Below are 24,233 nucleotides of genomic sequence, written 5' to 3'. Positions count from 1 at the left end.
ATTTTATGGCTTGCTCGCACTGTTCGCGTGAGTTCGCGGCTTACCAGTACAACTTCGCACCCCGCGAGTAAGTGCTAAATTGCAGAAATACGATCTTAGCAAAACTGAAACTACTTACCAGGTTCAAAAGTTCAGGCTCATCATTAGTAGCCATTTCCTGTAGCGCTTCCTGAGGGGCCCCTCCAGAGTTCAGTTGCCAGTTGCAACTATTATGTGACCCTGCTCTGAACCTCAGAATAGTTACACATATGCCACAAAGGTCCTGAATTACAGCTAAGGGAGACAAGCAGGAGCCAGGCTGGAAGTTAAAATCCATTAATCAGCCCCTAATTCATTATTGTCAGTTGGGGCAGGGCAGGTGTTGTAACTAATTTTGCAACAATGAAAGCACTTAGCAAGTGCAAAAGATCACTAATCAGGAAGCACTAAGGAAGCAGGTGCCAGCTAAAAAAATATTCTGTGACACATTAATCAGCCCCAAATTAATTCAGGTCACTTGAGGCAGGGAAGGTGTGCTTTGCTTTGCCGAAAATAATGTACACTGGACAACCAGAGGGTGTGGTGATGAAACAGAGGGTGGCATGGGTGGGCCAGAGGGTGGCATGAGTAGTCAGAGAGTGGCAGTGGTGACAGAGAGTGGCAGTGATGAAGAAGAGTGTCCCAAACAGGCTGGACACGTAGAAACAACAAGTTCGCAAAACTTGCGACCCGACAGGTAAGTTCGCAAATTGCGAAATTGTAAAAACCCTCGCGAACTGGCAGAAACACGCGCGAACACAAAAAAAAAAAAAATCCGCAAATTCGCGGGAATTCGCGGATTTTGCGGATTGCGAGTTCGCAAATCCGCAAAATTCGCGAACGCGAGATTCGCAAAATTCGCCCATGCTTACCTTTGACTCAATTCAGGTTCAGTCTCGATCACAATGCCTACGTATATGATCAATTGAAAAATGAGGACTTTTCCAACTGAGGCAAAGGAACCATAACTTGAAGATCCCATCAGTTTTATTGTAATTTTATCAAAACGACAGGGGTTTCACAAAACTGGAATGCCAGTCAGGATAAAAGGTAACAAGCCCAGGTTTTAACATTCAAAATCCTGTGCCATCGTATTTTACTAAATGTCTGTTGATGTCTGAATTTTATGTGGTTCACCAAGAATTACAAGATTTTCTCTATGTAGCAAAAATTTTAAAAGCAAATTTTCTGTCAGATGCAAAACTTGCCTGAGCAAAACTAGTATATTTTTACATTTAGAAAACATCTTTGTTTTCTCCACTGTTATATGACTCACCCACTCTCTTACATATGAAGGTGTCTATTTTGAAAGCCAGGAAAAGGTTTTGCCCCTTCCCCAAGCTTTGGCATGCCCTGGGACCCCATTCCCGTGGGCTATTACTAAAACCACAAAATAAAGGAGAAAAGGACCATGTAGCGCCTCTCCTCAAGCCGTATTAGGCCCTGGAGACCCCATTCCCCAGGGCCACACATTTCAATTAAGGGGAGGGGCCACACAGTTCCACTCCCCGAACTGCTATCAGCCCTGGGGACCTCAACTCCCCAGGCCTGCATATTTTAAAGGTGGATGCCCCGGTGCCCACGCAGGGTGAGCAAGCATTCCGCCCTCCCTCCCTCCCGGAGCAGCTACTAATGCTGCTCCCTCTGGGTGGAGCAATATTTTGATCTGATTCCCTGCCTTTTCAGTGTGGGAAGGAAAATACATCAAATATCTTCTCCCAGTAGATGGGATCATTATCAAAGCTTGTGCCTGCTGGTAGCAGACTTTGGGCCTCATTACGATGTCGGTTGGAAAGGCTCCGAATAGGATTCGGAATTTTCTAACCTGTGTTGGAACCCATATTTCGGACTGACTCCGGAAAAATTTCCGACCGACCGATTACGATAGATGGTAACCATTCAGTCTTTCAGACTCAGTTTTGACCGGCATTCAGAGACTCCGAGTTGGTAGGAGCCAAATCGTACAGGTCTATGGACCGTTTTCTGACTGACATATTACAATGTTGGATTCTGACAGTCTTTCTAAATCATTCTGTCCAACATGAAACGGCTGTCAGAAACTGACTTTGCGGACCCGTAGCAGGGCCTCTTCACCCAGACGTCTCTGTTTGGGGCCCATGGGGGTGCCTGGGGCATCCCTCCCTTAATATGCACATTTTGGCCTGGGCTGGGCTCCCAAGGCCTTTAATGTCTTGGGGAGGGTGTTCATGCAGCTCCCCTCCCCTTTATGGAGGCATGCCGTGGGCTCCCCTGGGCATAAACCTACAAAATATGGCCCGCCTGGCATTTCTTTTTTTTGATCTTGCAGTAGTCCCATTGGATCACAGCAATTTTTGCTGATTATTTTTTGTTGTGGCCCCAGGGGACGTCCCATTGAGTCTCCCCCATAGGGCCTGAGGGGTCAGGGTATTTTTTTTTAAACATGTTCCGCAACATTTTTTTTAATGTTTCTGTTTCTGCCACCTAATCAGAGCGCTCTCTCCTGCGGAAGTCTGACTCCCGTGGGAGTGAGATGGCCGAAGGGAAGTAAACCTCCCTGAGCCATTCAGAAAGCTCCATTTTTAAATTGGTGATCCCCCAAGAGTCTCTCTTATGCAAGGTGGCCTTGCATGGCTTGATAAATCTGACTTTGTTGTTTCTTCACTCTTGTGCCCACTTGCACAGCACAAGGGCGATGCAACAACAATGATAAATGTGACCCTTAATTGTAAAGCAAACACAGTAAATACTGCCTGATTATGATGTCGGGCGGAGATTGCGGTCTTAGGACGGTCAGGGGTCTTGACACCGCTATTACACAATGCGACTGCACATGTTGTGGTTGCATACTCCCATTTCTCTATGGAGTACTGGAAAGGAAACAAGCTTCCGGGGACCGGTTTCTGGCATTACAGCCGTCTTCGGCCCGGCTTGCTTGAATCCTGATGGTGCAGTGAGCAAGGGACTCATGTCTGAGCATACCCTTCCACGCTTATGGTGGACAAAACGATTCAGAAAAGGGGGTGGTCCCCAGAAGCTTGTTTCCTTTCCAGTATAAGAATTGGCTTGGTAGTTTGGTCTGCCCTGTTCCCATGATGCATTGGGCCAGAGACAGACTAATTTGCATGCAGCCAGGTTCTGAGCTGGGATGGTGCAGTGAGCTAAAAAACTGTGATGGATCAAGCCCTGATCTGTTGACTGGGTACGAGTGTTCTGTTTAATTCAGATACTCTGTCCATCATCACCACCCTTTTCTGAATCGTTTTGTCCACCATAAGCGTGGAACGGTATACTCAGATGTGAGTCCCTTGCTCACTGCACCATCAGGATTCAAGCAAGCCGGGCCGAAGACGGCTGTAATGCCAGAAACCGGACCCCGGAAGTTTGTTTCCTTTCCAGTATAAGAATTGGCTTGGTAGTTTGGTCTGCCCTGTTCCCATGATGCATTGGGCAAGGGACAGACTAATTTGCATGTAGCCAGGTTCTGAGCTGGGATGGTGCAGTGAGCGAAAAAACGGTGATGGATCAAGCCCTGATCTGTTGACTGGGTACGAGTGTTCTGTTTAATTCAGATACTCTGACCATCACCACCCCCCTTTTCTGAATCAATTAGGGGGAAAGACATTCTGCAAACGACAAAACTGCATTGTTCTGAGCTTCCAAGTGTGTGAGATGGAATTGGTGTGTAAGCCTGACTGAAGCTCCAAAGCTCTGGCAAACAGCTCATTCCCATCACCGGACGGAGCTGGGCAGCGTGGAGCAGAGAGGCAGCCACAGCCCAATGCTGGTCAAGCAGACATGAAAGCTAGAAGCCGTTGCATTGCCAGCCCGGGCTGCAGTAATGGTGATCGATTGTCTGACGGCTGCTGCTGGCATTTGTAATGGTGGAAACAGGAAGTTCCCAGCCGCACACCAGCAAAACAACGGACACAGCTACTGTCGGCCACTCAGACGTCGTTTCACCTGCAGGTACGTGCCAATTGTTGTTATGTTAAGGATAACTTAAAAATGTGCCCCCACCGCCTAACTGTGGATTAAACTTAATTTATGCATCACATACTTCGGCTGTGTGTGGGGGGGGGAAGTGCACTAGGGAGCAAGAGTGTGAAGTAGACAAGACTGCTGATAAAAGCTGCAAATATTTCACCCACTAACTTGCAAGAGGAAGTTTCACCAATGCCCCTTTGTTTTTACTGCTGCGAATCTCTGTGGGTGCATGTCATGGGGCATTAACTTAACTGGACTCACTCACTCCGCCTCCTCACGGAACTCCTCGGAATTTGGAGGAGTTTTTTGCTAACTCTGCGGAATTCCACAGAGTAAAACTCCATGAGCTCCGCCCAGTGTTAGTTATCTCATGGAATTGTTATTTCCGGCCCTGGTATCTCCATGCAGAGATAAGAGGGAACATTGCAATGGGGCCCAAAATGTATTTCTATTTTAAACACATACCACTGTGCGCATGTTCTAAGTACATGTCACTCTGTACTTTTTCACAGAGGGCAACTCTGACCATGTTCTTTTCACTGGGAGAGAGTAATATTATTCAATTATTTATTTTTGTTGATGGGAGACTTGTTAGTTAAAATAACATACAGCCAGCAATCCATTCTTTTTTTGTTAAGCACAGATTACAGTACGTTTTTATTAGACACTAGCTGTAAGAGAAAGAAAAGAGTAAGCGCACTTTTATAATATGTTTAATTTCACAATGCTTGTAGGCACACAATATGTTTTTGTGACTATTGTCACGTTGTGTATATATAAACATCCGCTAATGTTGCAAAGTGATCCAACTCCTCCCCGCTCCCTCCGCCCACTTCCCGGTCTACCATCCTGACACCAGCTGTTCATCCTAATATATGTAGACTATTGTCTCTATGCGTCCTTTCTTAATGTTACAAAGTGAACCAACTCTTCCCCCCTCACTCCACCCACTTCCCGGTCTGCCATCCTGACACCAATTGTCCATCCTAATATGTGTAGACTATTGTCTCTATGCGTTCCTTATAGTTGTTGGGCAGCAACCAAATCGATAGGGTCTGTTTGGCCTTTCGATTAAAAACACGCACGTTTTGGAGACACGTGTATTCTAATCCCACATTGTGTATATATAAACACGCGCTTCATCGAAACCAACGTTGTGTCAAAATTTCAAATCAATCGATGACGAACTTTCGGAGATTTAAGATTTTGAACAAAGGAACATTGACATTTTATGGGTCTGTTCAGGCTTTTGATTAAAAACACATGCGCATTCGACACACGCGTATTGGAATCCAACCTTGTGTATATACAAACACCCCCCCCCCATTTGAATCCAACGTTGTGTCAAAATCTCAAAGCTATCCGTGAAGAACTTTCAGAGATTTGCGATTTTGAACAAACGTACATTTACATTTTTTTTATATATAGAAATAGATGTCACTGTATTTCCTAAATCACTTTACACTTTTACCTTAAGGAACACCTCTGTACTATACTTTCTCAATTTTCTAAAACAATATATACATGTTTACCCTCATATGGCATTGAGATCTACCCTCTTTTCTTAAGGGCGCACACCATTCCATACATTTTGTCTTTAAAGCAAGCAGCATTCTCCAATTTTTCACACAATGCCAGGTTTCACTGTAAACAGAATTACTTGCAAGGCCTAACATAAATTGCTGAGCCCTGGAACTAAAAGCACATTTGTGGTTTGCTACAGAGTTCATTTACCAGCAGCTTGGCATCTAATGAAAAGTATGGCTGACAAGACGTAAAATGCCTTCTTGTAGAAGGTTTCCTAGTTTGCAGTCCCTCTGAATCACATCAATAACACTCTTTAAAGTATTTCTCTTTAGGTGTTCTTCAAAGTCTGCCTTCCACTGACTCACATGATTTACAGTATTGCCCTGTGACTGGTAATTTACAGCACACTGGACTGAAGCCAAAGGATGCCTGAAAAGAACATGGTTATAAAGCAATGGTGTCAGTGAAAACATCAACCATCCACCCGGACACTACAGCTACTATCACCCCAAAGTCTACTTTGATACTAACACCCACATGCATCAAAGTCAATTGCATTCGCAAACGGTGCGAATCGCAATTTTCGGTCATTTGCGAATGCAATTGACTAATTTGGAATGCATGATGCAATTCGCAATTTTAGGAATCGCAACCATGTTGCGATTTCTAAAATTGCGATTGCATTTAAGAAATCGCAATTTCAGATTTCTTAAATGCAATGCATGATCATTTTTTAATTGCAAATTCGCAATTTGGAAGTGGTAAATTAGCATGAAGTTGAACTTCATGCTAATTTACCGAAAACTTTCAAATATGCACAAATTGCATTTTTGAAACTTTTAATTTACACACACACATGCCCTTCGGGCATGTGTGTGTGTAAATTGCATTTAAAGTTACATTTCAGGGGTGCAGGGAGGGGTTCTTTGGACCCTCCCTGCACCCTTGAAATTGCATTCACATTTTGCGAATCGCAATTTGAAATTCGCAAAATGCCTTCCCATTCATTAGGAATCAATGGGAAGGGTTTTCCTTAATTGCGATTCGCAAATTGTGAATCGCAATTAAGGAAAAATACCGAATCGCTAAAATAAATGCGAATTGTTCATGCATTGCAGTTTGCGATTTCTAAATTGTGATTCCTTAATTTTCGCAATTTAGGAATCACAAACAGGTGCAATGATGCATGTGGCCGTAAGGCCCTCATTTATTAAAGTTGTGTGAGGGTTCTCACAAGATGATACATGAAGCAAACGATAGTGTCAATTGACTTTCCATTTTAAAGGCCTGCATGCCCAGCTGTGTCGCGTGAGCAGTTCAGTAAAGGAGGGTCTAACAAATACCTAATCAGCATGCTCGGAGGTGCTCACAATATGACTTTTGTTGATTTAGACAACACAAGAAATAAGAAAAAAATAGACTTCCCATCAACTAAAACGCCAAATGCCCTTGACGAAGTCAAAAATCTTTTCTATACCTATACTTTCCTACATCTTTCACTATTATCTACAGGGTCCTCGGTGACCTCTACTTTACAATGTGCAAATATTTTACACCCCATTGGCTCATCGGCTGCTCCTAGACCAAAATGCAACCATCACTCTAGAATTTCTAACTGCTGGATACCTCATGCAACACGAATGCCTACGGTAGCTCAGTGGACATGGAGAGAGGATTGGATCTTTCCAAAAGACTGAACAATGCCTACACCATCCAGTCATGTTGGCATGATGGACATTTTACTTCAATCTGCAACATTTTACGAGGAAATAAATAAATACAAAAATTTAATTTCAAAAACAAAAAAAACAAATGAAATAAATACATTTGTTTAATGTAAATGTTCTGGACCCTATTCATGTGCACACAAGTTAATATAGTTTTGTAAATCTAGTTACAGTACTCTAAATAATATTTAGAACACAGTGACCTCTTATCTTTCCCAACTTTAAAACTACAGCCATTACATCCCCAAAGCCCTCAAAAAGCAAAGGCTACAGTAAGCCTGCAAAGTTGGACATGGGTCAATTTGTGGAAGAGCTTCTGCAGTAATATTTAGATCTAATTATTCAAGATATATACCATAACACACAGAATACTCATAATACCAGTAGTTCACAACTGACACATTCAATGACTTATAGAAACCTTATTGTGGATACATAAATGAATATTTTAATTAACGGATGTTATACGCATCTATAGAAAAACATAAAACATAACACCTTGTATGTTCTTAAAACCACTAGTTCGCAATTGACATATGTAATGACTGTCAGACCTGGCCCTTTTTGCACATTTATCCCCTAACCTTTTGCCTTTTGCATCCTATTTTTCTGACCTGTTTATGTTAGCTTTATGTCCCTGGGAACTTTACCTCTGCTGATCTGGGAAAAAGTACCAGGGCTCCCTAGGTAAATTGTGATAATGATTGGTTAGCCATGATTGGCATACTTGATTTGCTGGTAAGTCCCTAGTAAAGTGCACAATGTGTGCCCAGGGCCTATAAATCAAGTGCTACTAGTGGGCCTGCAGCACTGGTAGTGCCACCCGCATGGGTAGACCTGTAAACTTCTCTCAGGCCTGCCTTTGGGGTGTGTGTGAATGCAGTTTTAAACTGCCTGGTCGACCTGGCAAGTGCTCTCACTTGAACAAGTAGAGGTGTATGGTGCACTCCAAAGTTTACACAGCAGTTTTAACCTGCTAATTCAAAATTTCAAACAAGCTAAACAAAGATATTGTGCTACGCAGAGATCTGTGGGCTGCCCATCCCACATAGAATACTTGAAAAGAAACTCAAGCACAATGTTTGCTTGAAACACTGCGTGCACTGCAAATTAAATATCTACACAATTTGAGATCACTTATGAACAATTTTTCAATGAAAACCAGCAATTTTTTCAAAAAATTCTCATACCACAATGGGTTTCAAACAAATGACATCTTTGTTGAAAAAGGTCCATGTGATAATGGGCAGAGTGAAGAATGGTCAGCAATTATAAAACAGGAAATGGATGACGGAACGCCGTATCAGCTAAACCATGTTCGGAAAGATGTAATCACACCGTTCTTCACTCTGCTCAACAGGACTCTAGTTCTCTGTCTCGCTGGAATGTTCCTTTTCTTGTAGCGTTGCATTCAAGAAGATTGATATCTGTGCATTGAATGGCCCCCGAAGAAGGGACATGTTGTCCTGAAATGCATTGGGCTGCACACCCGTGATCTGCATTTGTACAATACATTATTAGCATTTGAAAAACATGGAACATGGATTGACCGTCATAATATGTATAATGTTTAATTATTGTAATCATTGGAATATGTGTTGATTATCACATGGAATCTTTTTTCAACAAAGATGTCATTTGTTCAAAACCCATTGTAGTATGAGTATTTTTTTTAAAAATTGCTGGTTTTCGTTGAAAAAATTGTTAATAGGTGATCTCAAACTGTGTAGATATTTAATTTGCAGTGCACGCAGTGTTTCAAGAAAACATTGTGCTTGAGTTTCTTTTCAAGTGCTCTCACTTGCCAGGCCCTAACCTTCCATTTGACAACATGTAAGGCACCTCTGAGGTAGGCCCAAGGTACCCCCATGGGCCGGGTGCAGTGTATGTGAAAGGTAGGACATGTACAGGTGTGTTTGAGGGATCACTGACAGAATATAGAATACAAGAATATCGACTTACCAGAATATAGAAGTAAAAATATAGAATGACAGAATATCGGCTCCCTATCTACAAACAGGTAAGTGCAAACATTTAGAATAAAAAATATCAAAGTTAAAAACATAGATTGCTAAAATATCGATTTTTTTAATTGTCTTAAAAATAATATAACATTAATGTAATAATAAATATAATTAAGTAAAACATACTCAAAATTAGGTAAACATATATAAATAAAAATGTAATCTAAAAAAATAAACATACAATTTTATTTTTTATATATATAAATTTAATAATATTATAAAGTAATTATTATTTATAATTTTAAAATATTAAAAACATATTTTAAAATATAATTACACATATATATATATAAATAAACCTATAATATACATATAAAAATAAATTATATATAATAAGATAAAACATTAAAAATATATTTTTTTAAATATTATAACAATAGTGGGGGGGCGGAGCTCGGCTCGCGACGAAGATGGCCACTTGAGCCTTGAGCTCCTCTGCACAGATCAACCATTCTAAAAGTATCCTGCCTCCCACCACTGTAATTCTAGCTAAGGATAGTTGCCTCGCCATCGAAAAGTCAGGGCATCACGGGACTTTGAACCTGGACCTCGAGGCCCCTTCCTGGCCAAAGATACAGAGACTGTCTAATTTGGAGTGCAAGGCTGCTGATCCCCACACTGCAGTGGGGTGCGGGCGGAGCGACGTCACTGTGTGTGCGGCGAAGAGTTGCACAGTCGGGCCGGTCCAATCCATCTTGGGAGCCGGAACTGAGTTGCCAGCAGCGCGGATAGACGGAGTTATGGGCGGAGCTGCCGCGGTCTGGTTGAGAATGCCTGAGTCTGCCATTGAGGTGCGTGAGGAAGCACTAAGAGACCCGCCGAGCAGGCAGAGAGGAGTTCCCCCCCACACCCCCTCCCCGTGCAGCAGACCCACTTGGACAACTAGCAGTGGAGGTACGGGGTAGCGCGGAGGCCTACACGCAGGGAATCGGGGGGACAAGTTGCATCTTTCAGCACTGAAGGCGAAGGCACAGCTAGGAGGACGGGCGGAGCCGCCATTTTGTCTGCAGCCGGGAGGGCCTCTGATGCCGGCCATTACGAGGGCACTCACAGGGTGCGGGCCCTGCGACTTGACTGTGCGCTGAGGAGGTGAGCACTAGCTGCAGAATACAGAAGAGGCACAGCACTTAGGGGCAAAGACGTCTGGAAGCCTGCGGGATAAACTTACATTGTGGGCAGAGGGGACTAGCGCTGAGGGAGCCCCAGGCCACTTCTGCACTGTCCCTGCAGATGCTGACATATGGAAAGAACCTACAGAGACAATAACCCAGGCCTAGCTCCTCTGTCGATAAATGTGCTCCGGCTATATCAACGACCTGTTAAGGGTATGGGGCCAGCGGTCTTGCGAGGGGCCGCTCCGCCCAGAACTAACGGTGGGGGACTGAATGCTGCAATTAATAAGGGAGCACACCCAGGTTCCACAATCCATCGGAGGTGAGGCCTGAAGGTCCAAGCCGAGCCAGGCTGAAGTGAGAGTCATGGAGGGGTCTCCCAGTGGGAGTTGGGCTTCCATCACAGCCTAGCAGCTGCAACACTATCATCGCTGGCCCCTGCAGAGTGGAGTGGACAGAGCACAGCGCAGCATATATTCACTTGCAGGACAGTACTGGTTGTTCTAATAAGCAACGGCGTGCGGGGCGGCCCAGCCAAGCAGCCCCTGAGGAGAAGGCGGCACGAAAACAGACACAGGCACAAGCAACAACAGGTGAAAGTCCTCGCAGCCGGAACGCTTTGCAGCTCTGCGGTTACACATCGATCAACATCTTCTGGGTAGGGGGCCCATGGCCTGCTGCTCACGAGGGGTCCTATGGTCAAGCCTCTAACAGCTTGCTGCTGGTGGGGTCTTCTGCACCGGACTGAGTATAACTACGCCTCATAAGTGAAAAAGATGGGCAAAACGGACAAGACTCCGTCCAAGCTGTCCTTTGAACATAAACGCTCTAAGTCCCATGACCCTGCCTCGGGGGAGGAGACTAGACCCACACCCCCGATAGAAGATGAGAAGGATATCCGAAGTCTGCTGCTATCAATGGAAAGAGTCTGCAGAGCTGCATCTCTTCCCTGGGTACAAACATTGACGCCCTCTTTTACTGACCGGATGGACAGAATGAGGGAACGGCTGGACAAGCATGCAGAGAGGCCCAATATGTTCGAACGATGACTCACAGAAGTGGAAGAAGCGCAGACAACATTGGATACTGACCATAAAAAACTTGGCAGGATTATGCAGGTGCTGTAGGACAAAACAGATGACCTTGAGGCCCGCTCGAGACACTGCAACTTACGGCTCACGGGCCTACCGGAGACGACGCAAACTAAAAACATGAAACGCTTTGTGGAGATTGGAGAAGCTACTGGTCGAACTATCGGGAGCAGAGGTGTTCTCAAACATGTTTGCGGTGGAAAGAGCGCACTGCTCCCTGGGACTGCGACCCCAACCAGGTACCCCGCCATGTCCAATCATAGCAAAACTATTGAGTTATTGGGACAGGGACGCTGCTCTGCGTGCGGTGAGGGAAAAACAAAAGCTGCCATACGAAGGGTCGAACATTTCACTCTATCCAGACTTCACCGCCCGAGTAAAGGAGGCACGTTGGCAATTTGTCACCATGAAGAAGCAGTTGCAGGAGTTGGGTTTGGACTATGCAATGCTTTGAGGGTGCGGGTGAACAGGCTAGGAAGATCCCACATCTTCATAGACCCGAAGGCTCTGCCGAAGGCGCTTAAAGACTGGAACAGGGAGCAACGGCAGAGTCCGGAGTGACAGCTACTGGACGAGGCCGCGGGGATCACTTGAGGAACAAGACGGAGGCCGGTCCAGTGCCAAGCACTCGATAAGTATCCGGCGTGCTGAGGGGGCTGTGTATGATGGTATTGTGAATATTGCTTTGCTAAGGCGGATCTATACAGACACACCACTTTGCATATTTTCTTTAAGGCTAAACACTGTAATTAGATATACGGTGGATTAAAAGGTAATCAGGAGACTCTTTTTAAAGCTTATGCACGGGCCACAGGGATTGTCCATTAGGCTGTGGGATACTAGAAGGTCCACAACACTATGCTGAGGAGTTTCACACTGACACCTGTTGTAACGAATTGCGAATTGGTGGTGACGGTGATGCTATAAGTCTGTGCTTGGAGGTCGAGATAAGGGCCAAACTGGTACCAAATTAGTAGTTATGAATAGAGCGACCTCCGCCTGCAAGTGAAAAACACCACTATTGTTAACTAAGTTGGGGGTGGGAGGTGGGAGGTGAGGGAAGTCCCTAGACGGGATGCAGCGCGACCGAGTTGTGGGTGGTCTGCCGTGGTTGGGTGGAGTGGGGGGAAGGGTTGGGACAATGTTTTTCGTTGGGAGGTTAGTGAGGTCAGCCATATTGTCGTATATCGCACAGCACGTATGTCACTCGCAGGATTCAGGATGCTATGTTACGCAAGACAGACAAGATGGTAACGACTAATGAGGGCCCTGGCCAGAGACCTGTAGATTCCCTTAGAGCATTATCATGGAATGTGAGAGGCCTTAATGACTACCGCAAATTACGTAAAGTGTTGAACTACCTCACTAGACATAATGTCGACATTGCCTTCCCGCAGGAGATGCACCTCCCACTGCAGAGCCCAATGATGCATTCTAGAGGCCTTGTAGGAAAACGTTAATGCTGCAGGTTTCACAACTCAGGCAAGGGGAGTAATGATATGGGTCAACCCCAGATCCGATTATAAGCTGCAACTGCTGATGGCGGATACAGGTGGAAGGTTTGTGATTTTAAACTGTCAGGGTAGGGGACTTGATTTGCTATTGGTTAACATCTACGGCCCTAACTATGACTGTCCGGAGTTCTTCACCACACTGACTAACACTGTGAGCAGAAGCGGGATGGCACAATGCTATGGGGTGGTCAGGAACCAGAGCTTAGACAGATCAGGAGGACCGTTGAGAAGGCCAGCGACGGCAGTCAAGAGCTGTAGAAAGGGCTATGATCAGCATAGATCGTATTGATGTATGGAGAGAACTTCACCCGGTGGAGGGTGGTTTCACGCATTACTTACTTTAACTTAAACACGTATTGATTATTGCCTTATGTCATCGCCTCTCATGTCCCGGATTCGTTCTTGCCATGTCCTGCCCCGCACTCTGTCGGATCACTCACTTATTCTACTGGTCTTGTCCACCCCTAAGAAGACTATTCCTCCATTCACATGGCGTTTCCCCCCTTACTCACTGTTGGACCCCCTCTTTAAAGAAACAATAGCAGAAGCAATAGAATTTTTTTTTTGCCACTAATATCGGGTCTGTGGATAATTAATTTCCAGATGGTATGGGATGCGTTTAAGGTGTACATTAGGGGGGTGGCCATGTCTAAACACTCCGGTGTGCTTTGTGACATTCGACAGAGACTGTCGTATCTTTAAATTGGGTAATTTGTAGGCTAGTCAGCAGTCCGGAATGGATGGGGAGTCCATAGAGGTAATGAAGGCATTGCTAGAGGAGTATTATGAGGCGGTGTCAGCGAAGTGCAGCACTTGTTAAAATATGCCAAAGCGCGTGCATATGGAGAGAGCGATAGGCCAGGATCAATGCTGGCTAATATCCTGAAAGCCAGACGGGGAAAGACCTCAGTTACCACGATCCATTCGGAAGAGGGTGATTTACTCACTGAGGAAGCAGATATTGCTAATAGATTTAAACAATATTATTCGGGCCTGTATGCTTCACGCATGTCAGATATGGATGGGGAAATACTAAATTATTTGAAGCACATTGAGGTTACCCTTCCTTGTCAACACACATAGAAAGTCCCTATCTCTCCCCATAGAAAAGGATGAGATCTGGATGCATTGACAGGAATGAAGGCACATAGCGCCCCAGGGACGGACGGACTCAGTGAATTTTTATAAGACCTTCACAGATCATCTGCTCCCGCACATAGTGGAGTTGTTTGGTGATATGCGTGTAATGGGACAGATGCCACAATGATGAGACAAGCCATTTTGGTAGCCATTCCCAAGCCAGGTAAACCCCCGGAGCAATGTGGATCTTACTGACCGCTTTCCCTGCTAAACGTGTACACTAAGCTATTTGCGTAAATTTTAGCTACACATCTGGCCCTTTTGACCCCGGAACTAGTAGCCCCGGAACAGGCAGGGTTTGTCCCCGACGGAAACCTTGCTTATAATTTGAGTACGGTCTTTGGCACAATGCAACATGTCCGGCAGGACACAAGGGCTGTCGCCATCTTCTTGGACATGGAGAAGGCTTTCGACTCGGTGGAGTGGCCCTTTATGCGGCACGTGCTGCAAATGATTGGGGTGTTATATAATGCGCCTTCTGTGCAGATCCGGCTGGGGACCTGGTCACAGACCCCATTCCCATTTCCAGGGGGACGCGACGGGGTTGTCCTTTGTCACAGACCCTATATGCATTGATTGCTGAGCCCTTGGCGTGTGCGCTCAGGGAATATAACAATCACTGGGGAGTCAGATTTCCCACCTACAAAATAGTGGTCTCCACTTATGCGGATACATATGCTATACGTGAGAGACCCTGAAAACAACCTATCCCTTGTCCTTCGAGAGGTGGTACACTTTGGAGCACTCTCTGGGCTAAAGGTCAATTGGTCTAAGACCATAGCTTTCACGCTCACCCCGTCCTTTTTCCCATTTGAGATGGAGTACCCACTGCAATGGTCTGCTAATTCAGTTAGGTACCTTGGCATCAGGTTACACATGGACTCAGAAATTGTTTTTACAGAAAATGATGGGACAGCCATAGAAAAACTAGAGGATGATGTCGAAACCTGGATTGGACTCCCCTATCACTACTCGGTAGGGTCTCTATCATGCAATGGTAGTGCTACCTAGATTCCTCTTTCTGTTTACAAATATTCTGATAGTGCTACTGAGCTCCTTTTTTTGCCAGACTCAATAAATCTCTGGTGAGGTTGGCTTGGGCGGGCAAACAGGCTCAAGTTCAATGGCGAGTTCTCACATTGCCATACCATCTGGGGGCTGGGTGCACCAAACCTGGAGCTGTATTATAGGTTGGCACAGGGGGCGCTAGCACACAGCTGGATTCACGGCACAGAGAACATACCATATCTCAGGCTTGAGAGACTGTTCGCTGACCCTCTTCCCCTCCCGGACAGTATTTCTGAGCCGGTCGATCGCAGGACTGGGATTTTGGATTCCTTAAACTCGACTCCGCATGCCTGGCATTGCTTGTTGCAGCAGAGGGCGGGGTAATGTTATACTTCCTGGAAATGCCTACGGACTGGGCGGTTTGGTTGACCCCCTGCAGTGATAAGGGGGTGGTACGAGCACTTAGAGTGCTGGGCATCCATAAAGTGGGAGACCTGTTTTCAGACTGCGGTGCTAACACATGGGACGCAGTCACGACCACTATAGAAACACCTACTTTGCTGCAGTGTGTTTCCAGTTCCATAGAGTGCACAGAGCACTGCGGCAACAACTTGGGGATGACATGGACGAGCACCTGAAGTCCGAGAACTATTGTATCTCATTAAAACTAAATCTCCCCGCAAACTAGTCTCCAATTTATATAAATTGGCAATGTCCCAGAGAGCCAATCAGTACACCAAAGTCAGGCTAGCCTGGCAGCGCGACTTGGATATCACAATTGATGATGACATGTGGTCATATTGCTGCGCCAACACGAAGCGCATTTCTCTGCATGGCAAACATAGATTGATACATTTCAAATACATTAATAGAGTGTACTATACGCCAGAGAGATTGCACAGGTATGGTCTGCGAGAGGACGCAGCTTGTGATAGATGTCCCTTTCTGACGGCGGACTTTATACACTTAGCGTGGGGTTGCCCTAAAAAATTGCCGAAGGCTGCTCGCAGACTGGTAGATTTTGGACTGCTAATGGCGGAGCGTAGCAATGTGTTGGCTGAGGGGACCTTTACCCACAGTATCGCAATGGTCACACAATGTTCTTTACTGCTGCACACAATCAGAAAACTTCAGCGACCTACTCCCACCATGGCAGACCGAAGAACTTCTGGGGACTATACACCACATATCTGAGAAGTCGGGCAGAGGGTGCAGCTGCAGAGACAGTGGTGGGAGCAGAAGTGGGAACCAGCACTCCAGCGTTATAGATGTGTTTGAAACTTTGAGGGGCAGGATGGGCTTTACAGGCAGAGGGACAGGCTGATTTCAGATAAATAGTGGGGCTGGAGTGGAGAGTGGCTATAAGCGGAGTGAAAAGTAGTGAAAAAGTAGTGAAAAGTAGATGACCGGCAACAGAATTTAGAACCTCATAGTTGAGTTATTGCACAAGTGTTAGAGTCCTGATGGCGAATGACTGATCTGGAACCTCACTCTTTGTTTGTTTTTCAAAAATGTGTTCTTGAGATTCATATAATATCACTGACATGCAGGGAACTTGCTTTGTAAATTGACTGGCATTGTACATTTTTAGCGCAGCGCTCACCGGCCACCGGGATGTGGGAAGCGCCGTTGTGAGTAGTGCCTCAAGTATAAGCGCAGTTGGCCCCAGGGTTGTAGGCGTACTGCTGTGTATGTCAAAGATTACTTTCATAATAAATTAATTAAAAAAAAAAAATATATATATATATATATATATATATATATATATATATATATATATATATATATATATATATATATATATATATATATATATATATATAACATTAGTGAAAACGTAGGGAATAAAATTACTATTCCCACTGACAGCCTGAGTTCAGTGCACCGTGTCTCCAAAATGCAAGACCCCCACACTGATTCCGATGCTGGCTTTGCTGTGCAGCAGAAATAATCAGAGCATCAGGGAACCGCGGCTGAAGTAATCGACGCAGAGCTTGTTTGCTACTGCCGCATCAACCTCCAGCGCATCTGGATTTCCATGCATTGTACTTATGGGCAAGTTTTGCCGACTCATCCCCTGCAGACCTGAACCATCTTGGATTTCAATGTATCGCTTCCCCCTACAGTCCGGGTTAGACACAACAATTCTCCTGCGTGCAGCGGAACTGACACATCGGCTCCCCTTGGACTCAGAACTGACTCATCGCTGTGTTTTCCAATGCTCACCTTCTCTGAAGCTGTTTTTCCTTGTGGATTTCGATGCTTCTGAGGTACTTTATGTAAAATCAGTGCATCCCCATAGCTCTATGGGTTGAATTACTGAAACCTTTTAAAAGTCATATTTTGAGTTGTGCATGTTGGATCTTTGTCATTTTGGTCTTGTTTGGGTTAGATAAAGATACTTTATTTTTCTAAACAGGTGTGCTTTCCATTTGTAATGTTTTGACTGTATCACTGTGTTTTATGTACAAATACTTTACACAGTACCTCTGAGTTAAGCCTGACTGCTTGTGCCAAGTTACCAAGGAGGTGAGCAGGGGTTATCTGGGTGTGTAACTCTCTTATCCCGACTAGAGGGAAGGGTCCCTACTTGGACAGGGTGTATACCACTGCCATCTAGAGGCCCCCAATTCTGACAACGACTTGAAAAAAACGTAATGCTGATACTAAAAGGTTAATTTATTTCACAGACAGTTTAAACAATGTCTATTGGGAAACTTCATATTTGAAATTAATTTGGAAGGCATGAATTAAGAATACATGTGATCAAAGAAAAACAATGGTACCATGTGGGCTTATTGTGGATAACAAATGATTTGAATCAACATCAATTTAAACAGTGTTTTGGATAGAACTTCATGCTTGGAATTCAGAACCTGCGTGGGAGACATTCATTATGAATAAATATTAAAAAGTAATAGCTAAAAAAGGGGTCATGAAACCTGGTGGTAGTGAATGCAGACGAGTGCAGATCTGGTGACATCCTACAACCATAAAAGCATTGCACTAAATATACATAAGTAAATGAGATGATGCAGAAGAACTCAATACATGTGGTTTCAGAATGACGTAGTCATATCCTACAAACATAAATGAATTGCAGTAGATTCATAAAACGAAACAATTTCGAAAAACTTCATACAAGTGCTTGCAAGTGACACAATATTATATGTATTCCACAACCATGATTGTGGTACAAGTTTATATGTTACCCCAGTCATCTATTGTGTTAAGGCCTGAAGCAATGGAGCCACAATAGGAGACCCATTTGTGTTTGCATGTATCCAGTAGAAAGGAAATGTTGCCACCATGTGGTAGTAACATAAGTCTTTCTATCAAATGCCATAAATGATTATGAGTGATTAAATGCAAAACCAGGGGGCAATCTCTTTTTTGCATTTTAATCTGTTCCTCTTTTGATGTATTCAATGCATCACTTTTAGTTTGGGCTTTTCAATGTAAGTTAAGGGGCTTATTTGTAAGAGCCGTCTCACATTTGCACCACGTAAAGTGGTACATGGCGGACGCAGCGCTCTCTTAAAGATTTATGAAGCCATGCAAAGCCACCCTGCGTGGTTTTGAGTGATCTCATAAATCATGAATAAGGCTATGCATCTCCAATCGCCTACTCCATGCCTGGGAGGCGTTCCATGGGCAGTGCACTGGGGTTTCCCACGCAACACCCAGGGAATGTGACGCTTCCCCAATTTTACAAAAACATGTAAACCTGGCAAAGTGCCAAATCTGTATGCATCTCGAGGTGAGGTGTAACATGGAGAAATAACTTAATTTCTCCTAGTTTTTCCTCTTTTTGTGCAGGATGGTGCACAAAAACAATCCTACCTGCAACAGAGGCACCCTTGCACCATGGTGTAAGGGTGCCTACATTGGTGCTAGGCTGCCAAAACAGCGCCAGCACAAGCAGAAAGGACAGGAATGCCCCAGTAGTAGCTGCTACCGGACCTGGGTGGTGGGGCAGAGGGCAAGGGGTTGTCAGGTGCCAAAAAAAAGATAACAATAAACACAAAAAAACACTTTCCTGAAATGGCCGGCTCCTTTAAGATGGAGTTAACTTTTACCACCAAAGATTTCTTGTCTAGATTCTATTTTGTTTATTATGACAATGCCACCCACTTTGTCCGCTGGTTTGATCATGATATCACCATTATTACATAGGGTATGTAAGGAATCAAGTTGTTTTTGGAGATGTTATGTGTAAAGAAAAGAAAGGGCGGAAAGGGTGCTTGGACAAAATATTGATTTAAAAATATTAGGAGGTAGAAATATCAGAAAATAAATATTTTAATATTGTGATACACACATATTGTAAATGCACAAACATCATTGGCAGGAATACCATTTTTTGCAATTAGTAATATCATTTTAAATTATATTGATGTTTTTAATATCATTTTCAATAATATAGTGGTTCAAATAGTATTTTATTTTTTTAATGTGTTTTTGTTGATATAATATTTTATGTGTCACTATTGTTTACATAAAGATTTTTTTAATATAGCTTGAAATGTTAAGCAATATAGTTTTTTTATTTTATTTTTAATAGGTTTGTCATAATCTTGTAGCGGGTTGTTGGGTGTATAGGGGATAAGTTGTTAATTCATAATTTTTATATTCCGAGTTTAATCATTCTTTTTATATTCCTGGTGTTATTTATAAGAGACTGGAGACTGGAATGGGAATAGTAAATGTTATCCTTCCTAAGTCCAGCACTTTCCCTACTGTTGTGCTGAATGGAGTGGGAATCGTAAATTTCACCCCTCCAAAGTTGAACACTTTCCCTATTATTGCATAAACAAGAGTAGGCATAGTATATTTAAATATTCTTAGGAGCCAAGAGTTTTCATAATGTTGGTTAAATATAGTTTATAGCATTAATTGTTTTATTTTTTATATTTTACGTTATTTGTTTTTATTTTTAAATCCATTTAATTGTTTATAGTATTTTTTGTAAATGTGTTAATTAGATTATACAGTTTTTTATCTTTTATTTATTGTCTCCATTAATAAATATATCTTTTCTTATTACATTTTGATATTTTGTATGGTAATGTATATATATATATATATATATATATATATATATATATATATATATATATATATATATATATATATATATGTATATACATCGAGAAAGGTGATTGCCGAAATGCATCTGGTGCGCTGAGGGTCCAATAAACATACTGACTCTCCCTGCGTGTGCTGTGTCTTTTCTGGGAAGAGAGGAGGCCTGCAGCATGAATATTGGCGCCGTACAGCACCCCGTTTGCAAGTGCGTGAGTTCGATGTAAGCAGAGCTAGTATATAAATATATATATATATATATATATATATATTTTTTTTTTTTTTAATATATATATATTTATGCATATATATATATACACACACACATATATATATATATATGAACATAATGAATTAACATTTATTATAAATTATTTTAATACTTTTTTCATTTATTAGAATGGAAATATATATATAGATATTGTTGCAAAGTCATCCTGTATCCTGGGCACCCTCTCAACTTTTAGGTGACTGGTACTAGTGGTATTCCTGTAGATATAAGACAAGTACTTATAAAATATGTTTTTGAAAGTCCTGGTGCTGGAAAAATGGTCCAAGTCCTTTTTACTATTGCAAATCACATAGGCTAACATTGTAGGAAGTTATTGATTAATAACTCTTGATAGGAGAGGGATAGAAATGCCATTTAAAGACGTCCCAGAATGGTATTAATAAATCCAACAATATCATATTGTTGAATTTTCCCTAAAGTGTACATATAAGAAGTTATAAGACTTTCTTGTTTTTCAGTCCAAATTCAGCCTTCCAGTCGTCTGTCTTGATTGGTCTGAGTTAGGTGGATTAGCCAGGGTGCCTTGAAGAGGTGATAAAGTGCCCCTGGGGTTAACCAGCTCTGCTGTCAAGGCAGTGTGCTGTGTGCTATTAGTGAAGAAAGAACCAGAATAAAAACTTCAGCGCTACTGCAGGAACAGGAGAGGAGAATACATTGTAACAGAACAGAAGGACAATTGCAAAAAACTAAGGGAACCTTATACTTTAAAAAAATATATATATTAACAAGAAGGAAATGAAACGTTCCAAGGCCCTACTGTGTCTCTCAACATCTGACATCCTGCGGTCTGGGGCTTCATCCTTCTTTTCTTCAATTATATCATCTCATCCATGTGTACAAAGGAAAAATAAAACTGACAATTCTGCTGTAGAAACTTATTCAGGAAACATGTCAAGCGAAACAGACCATGAGCAATTGGACGCAACCAGATTGTATTCATCTGAAACGAACAGGCAGCGTCCTATGGACTTTTCTGGTTCTATACAATTTCTGTTTTATTGTCCAAATGGAATCTGTATCAGGGGCAGCCTGCATGGCTTGCGGTTCGGGGGGGGGTGGGTGCAGAGGCCGCAGGGTCACAGGGGTGTTGCGGGGAGGTCTCACCGGGGCGGGGTTTAGATTTTGTTTTTAAAAACTTACCTCGAGGCCAGATCCTGCATCTTCTGTGCTTCTGCTCTACGGAGTCCGCCACCAGGAACAAGAAGCAGGCAGCCAGGCTCTCTCCCCTAAGCCAATCACAACGTTGCAGTGCAGCGTTGCGATTGGTCTGAGTGCCGTCTGAGTGCCGTGACACAGCACCCAGTCAGGGGCTGTAGGCGTGGGCATGTTCTCCATGCAGCCTGTGGAGAACAGGGAAGTGCGCACAACTACTTTGGGAGGCCAGAGAGTGCCGACCAAACAGTCACTGTTAACTTGAGTGGGCAAGCAACTCCGCCCCTGCCCTGCTCCATGAGCAGAGCATCCCCGCCCACCCTCCTGCCCACAAAGGAAACATAACAAGATATTAACTGAAAGCTATTATCGTACAGTTATTATCATGTTATCTTTCCTCTTCTCGCATTGCTTGAAAGTAGTGGGACAACGCTCCTTCACCATAGCGGAGGAGCCGCCACTGGTCTGTATTCATTCTAGATCATGGGGATTGGAGCACGTTGCTAAGGAAAGTCGACTATGTGTTGCAGTGTTTGCATGTAAAACTACCTGCATTATACAGAGCATTTAAAACTGCCTTCATTGTAGAGCACAGCTTTGGAGGTGTCACAAGCGGCCCCCAGAGATGAAGATGAGCATCAAACACATCTGTACCATTAAGGTTTGAATTACCTGAGCATTTTTCCTTTCCATTTTTATAAAATTCATAGTTTATTGATGGCATTATGGTTAAATATAGGGAATGCTAGACCGCTTCATTATATGTGCGAGTTCTATTAACTTTGCGGCATTTGAAAATATTGCTGCGTGGGCTGCCATGCACTGGATGCAAAAGTGCTTACTTTTGGCTGTGGCTTTTGAAAGGGTGAGCGCGCTCTTCTCTCTATGTTCTCTTCGTGAAGAGCCGGAAGGGAGAGACCTCCAGGCCTTGGATGCGTCAGAGAAATGCAGCGTTGCATCCCAGGTGACGCATCAATCAACAATGCAGCCGATGGTCTAGGCTGTAGTCTGAATCTACGGTGTCTGTCTTGGGTCTAGAGATTTACACACAAACGGGACCTGATTAGCTTTAGGAGCAGTGACAGAAAGCCACGGTGGGAGCAGCGCTCAGATCACTCACGCTGATGGCACAGCTTTAACATCAACTTTTTTTTAAAGAACAGGGGGGCATATTATCAAGGGGGTTTATCTCCGCTTTTTTGGCTTTAAAAGCCAAGAAAGCGGAGATAAAATTATCTCCCTATTACCTAGCTGTCGCTAACACCAGTTAGCGACAGCTAGTAGGAGATAGCGACCATCTTGGGCCCCACTTTGCATGTCAGAGAAATTTATCACTAATGACATGCAAAGTGGGCGTGCCAAGATGTTAGCCCTTAGGGCACAAGAGGCTTTTCATTTGCTTTATAAGATCTAGTGAAGCATCTATGTGCATCTGATACTTCAGAAGGATTTCGGGTGAGACTTTGCTCATCAGGAACATACATGGATGTTGCTGGTGTAGGTCTGTGCACCATGAGATCGTTTTAATATTAATACTATTCTTGATTTTCTGTCTATTTACTTGTGTCATGTTGAATTTCTTCCTTCATTTCTGCCATGTTTAATTTTACTACTCTTGACTGTGTTTTATTATGGTTGGTATTTACTGCATGTTTAGCTTTTTTTAATTATCTATGTGTTCCTTTGTGAAGAGGCTTATTATTTACAACCGAAACAAATACGTACTTTACAACTTCATGCAGTTCTGATGATGGGGCAGGAATCGTGCAACCCAAACCGTACTTACATTACTGCTCATGGTGGTGGGCTTTTGCATTACGCTCAAACCATTCTTAAATCCACTTGTTGTGGGGTATATTGGCTATGACCCAGAAAGGTACTCATATTTCATGGTGATGAGCATTCATGTTACACTCAGACCTTTATTACATTTACTTGTTGTGTGGTATATTAATCATAACCCCATATTGTACTTACATTTCATGGTGGTGGGCATTTGCATTACGCTAAAATCATTTTTACAGTTACATTTTTGTGCATGTGTATGACACCCACAGTGGCACATGTATTACACCCTTGTGTGAGGGGCATATATGGTGCATCTGCAGCGACATAACTCTTGCACTTTAATGTTGGGCAAGTGTGTGACACCCTTAGGGGCACATAAATTGCACAATGTTCTATGCTGCAGAGTAGGTGACTCTATTATTAGGTGTCACTTTTGTTGCTCCTCCATATTTTATTGTCTGTGAAAGGAGGAGAGTGTGGGTGTTTCTTTTTCCCGAGTGATGTTTATATGTGTTAGTCTGACCCTTGTATCATTGGTCTCTTATCTGGTCCTTTTACTTTTATGTATTGTGTGATTGAATTTGTTCTCTCTTGTCTCTTTCTCATCTTTATTGATGTGTATTACTGTCTTACTTAGATTTATATTTTTTATTTTTCAATAAAGAAGTGAGGTGGGTGGTATATTCATCTTGCCATGCAGTCTCCCCTTAGTTTTATGTCCTCTGTTGCTCAGCCAGAGTGACTGTGTTGCAATTAGAATGCTGCTGTGTGCATGGTTTGAGAGAGTGT

The sequence above is a fragment of the Lissotriton vulgaris genome, chromosome 7, assembly GCF_964263255.1.
Source record: "Lissotriton vulgaris chromosome 7, aLisVul1.2, whole genome shotgun sequence".
NCBI lineage: Eukaryota > Metazoa > Chordata > Amphibia > Caudata > Salamandridae > Lissotriton > Lissotriton vulgaris.
Note: the sequence above shows the minus strand (reverse complement) of the source record.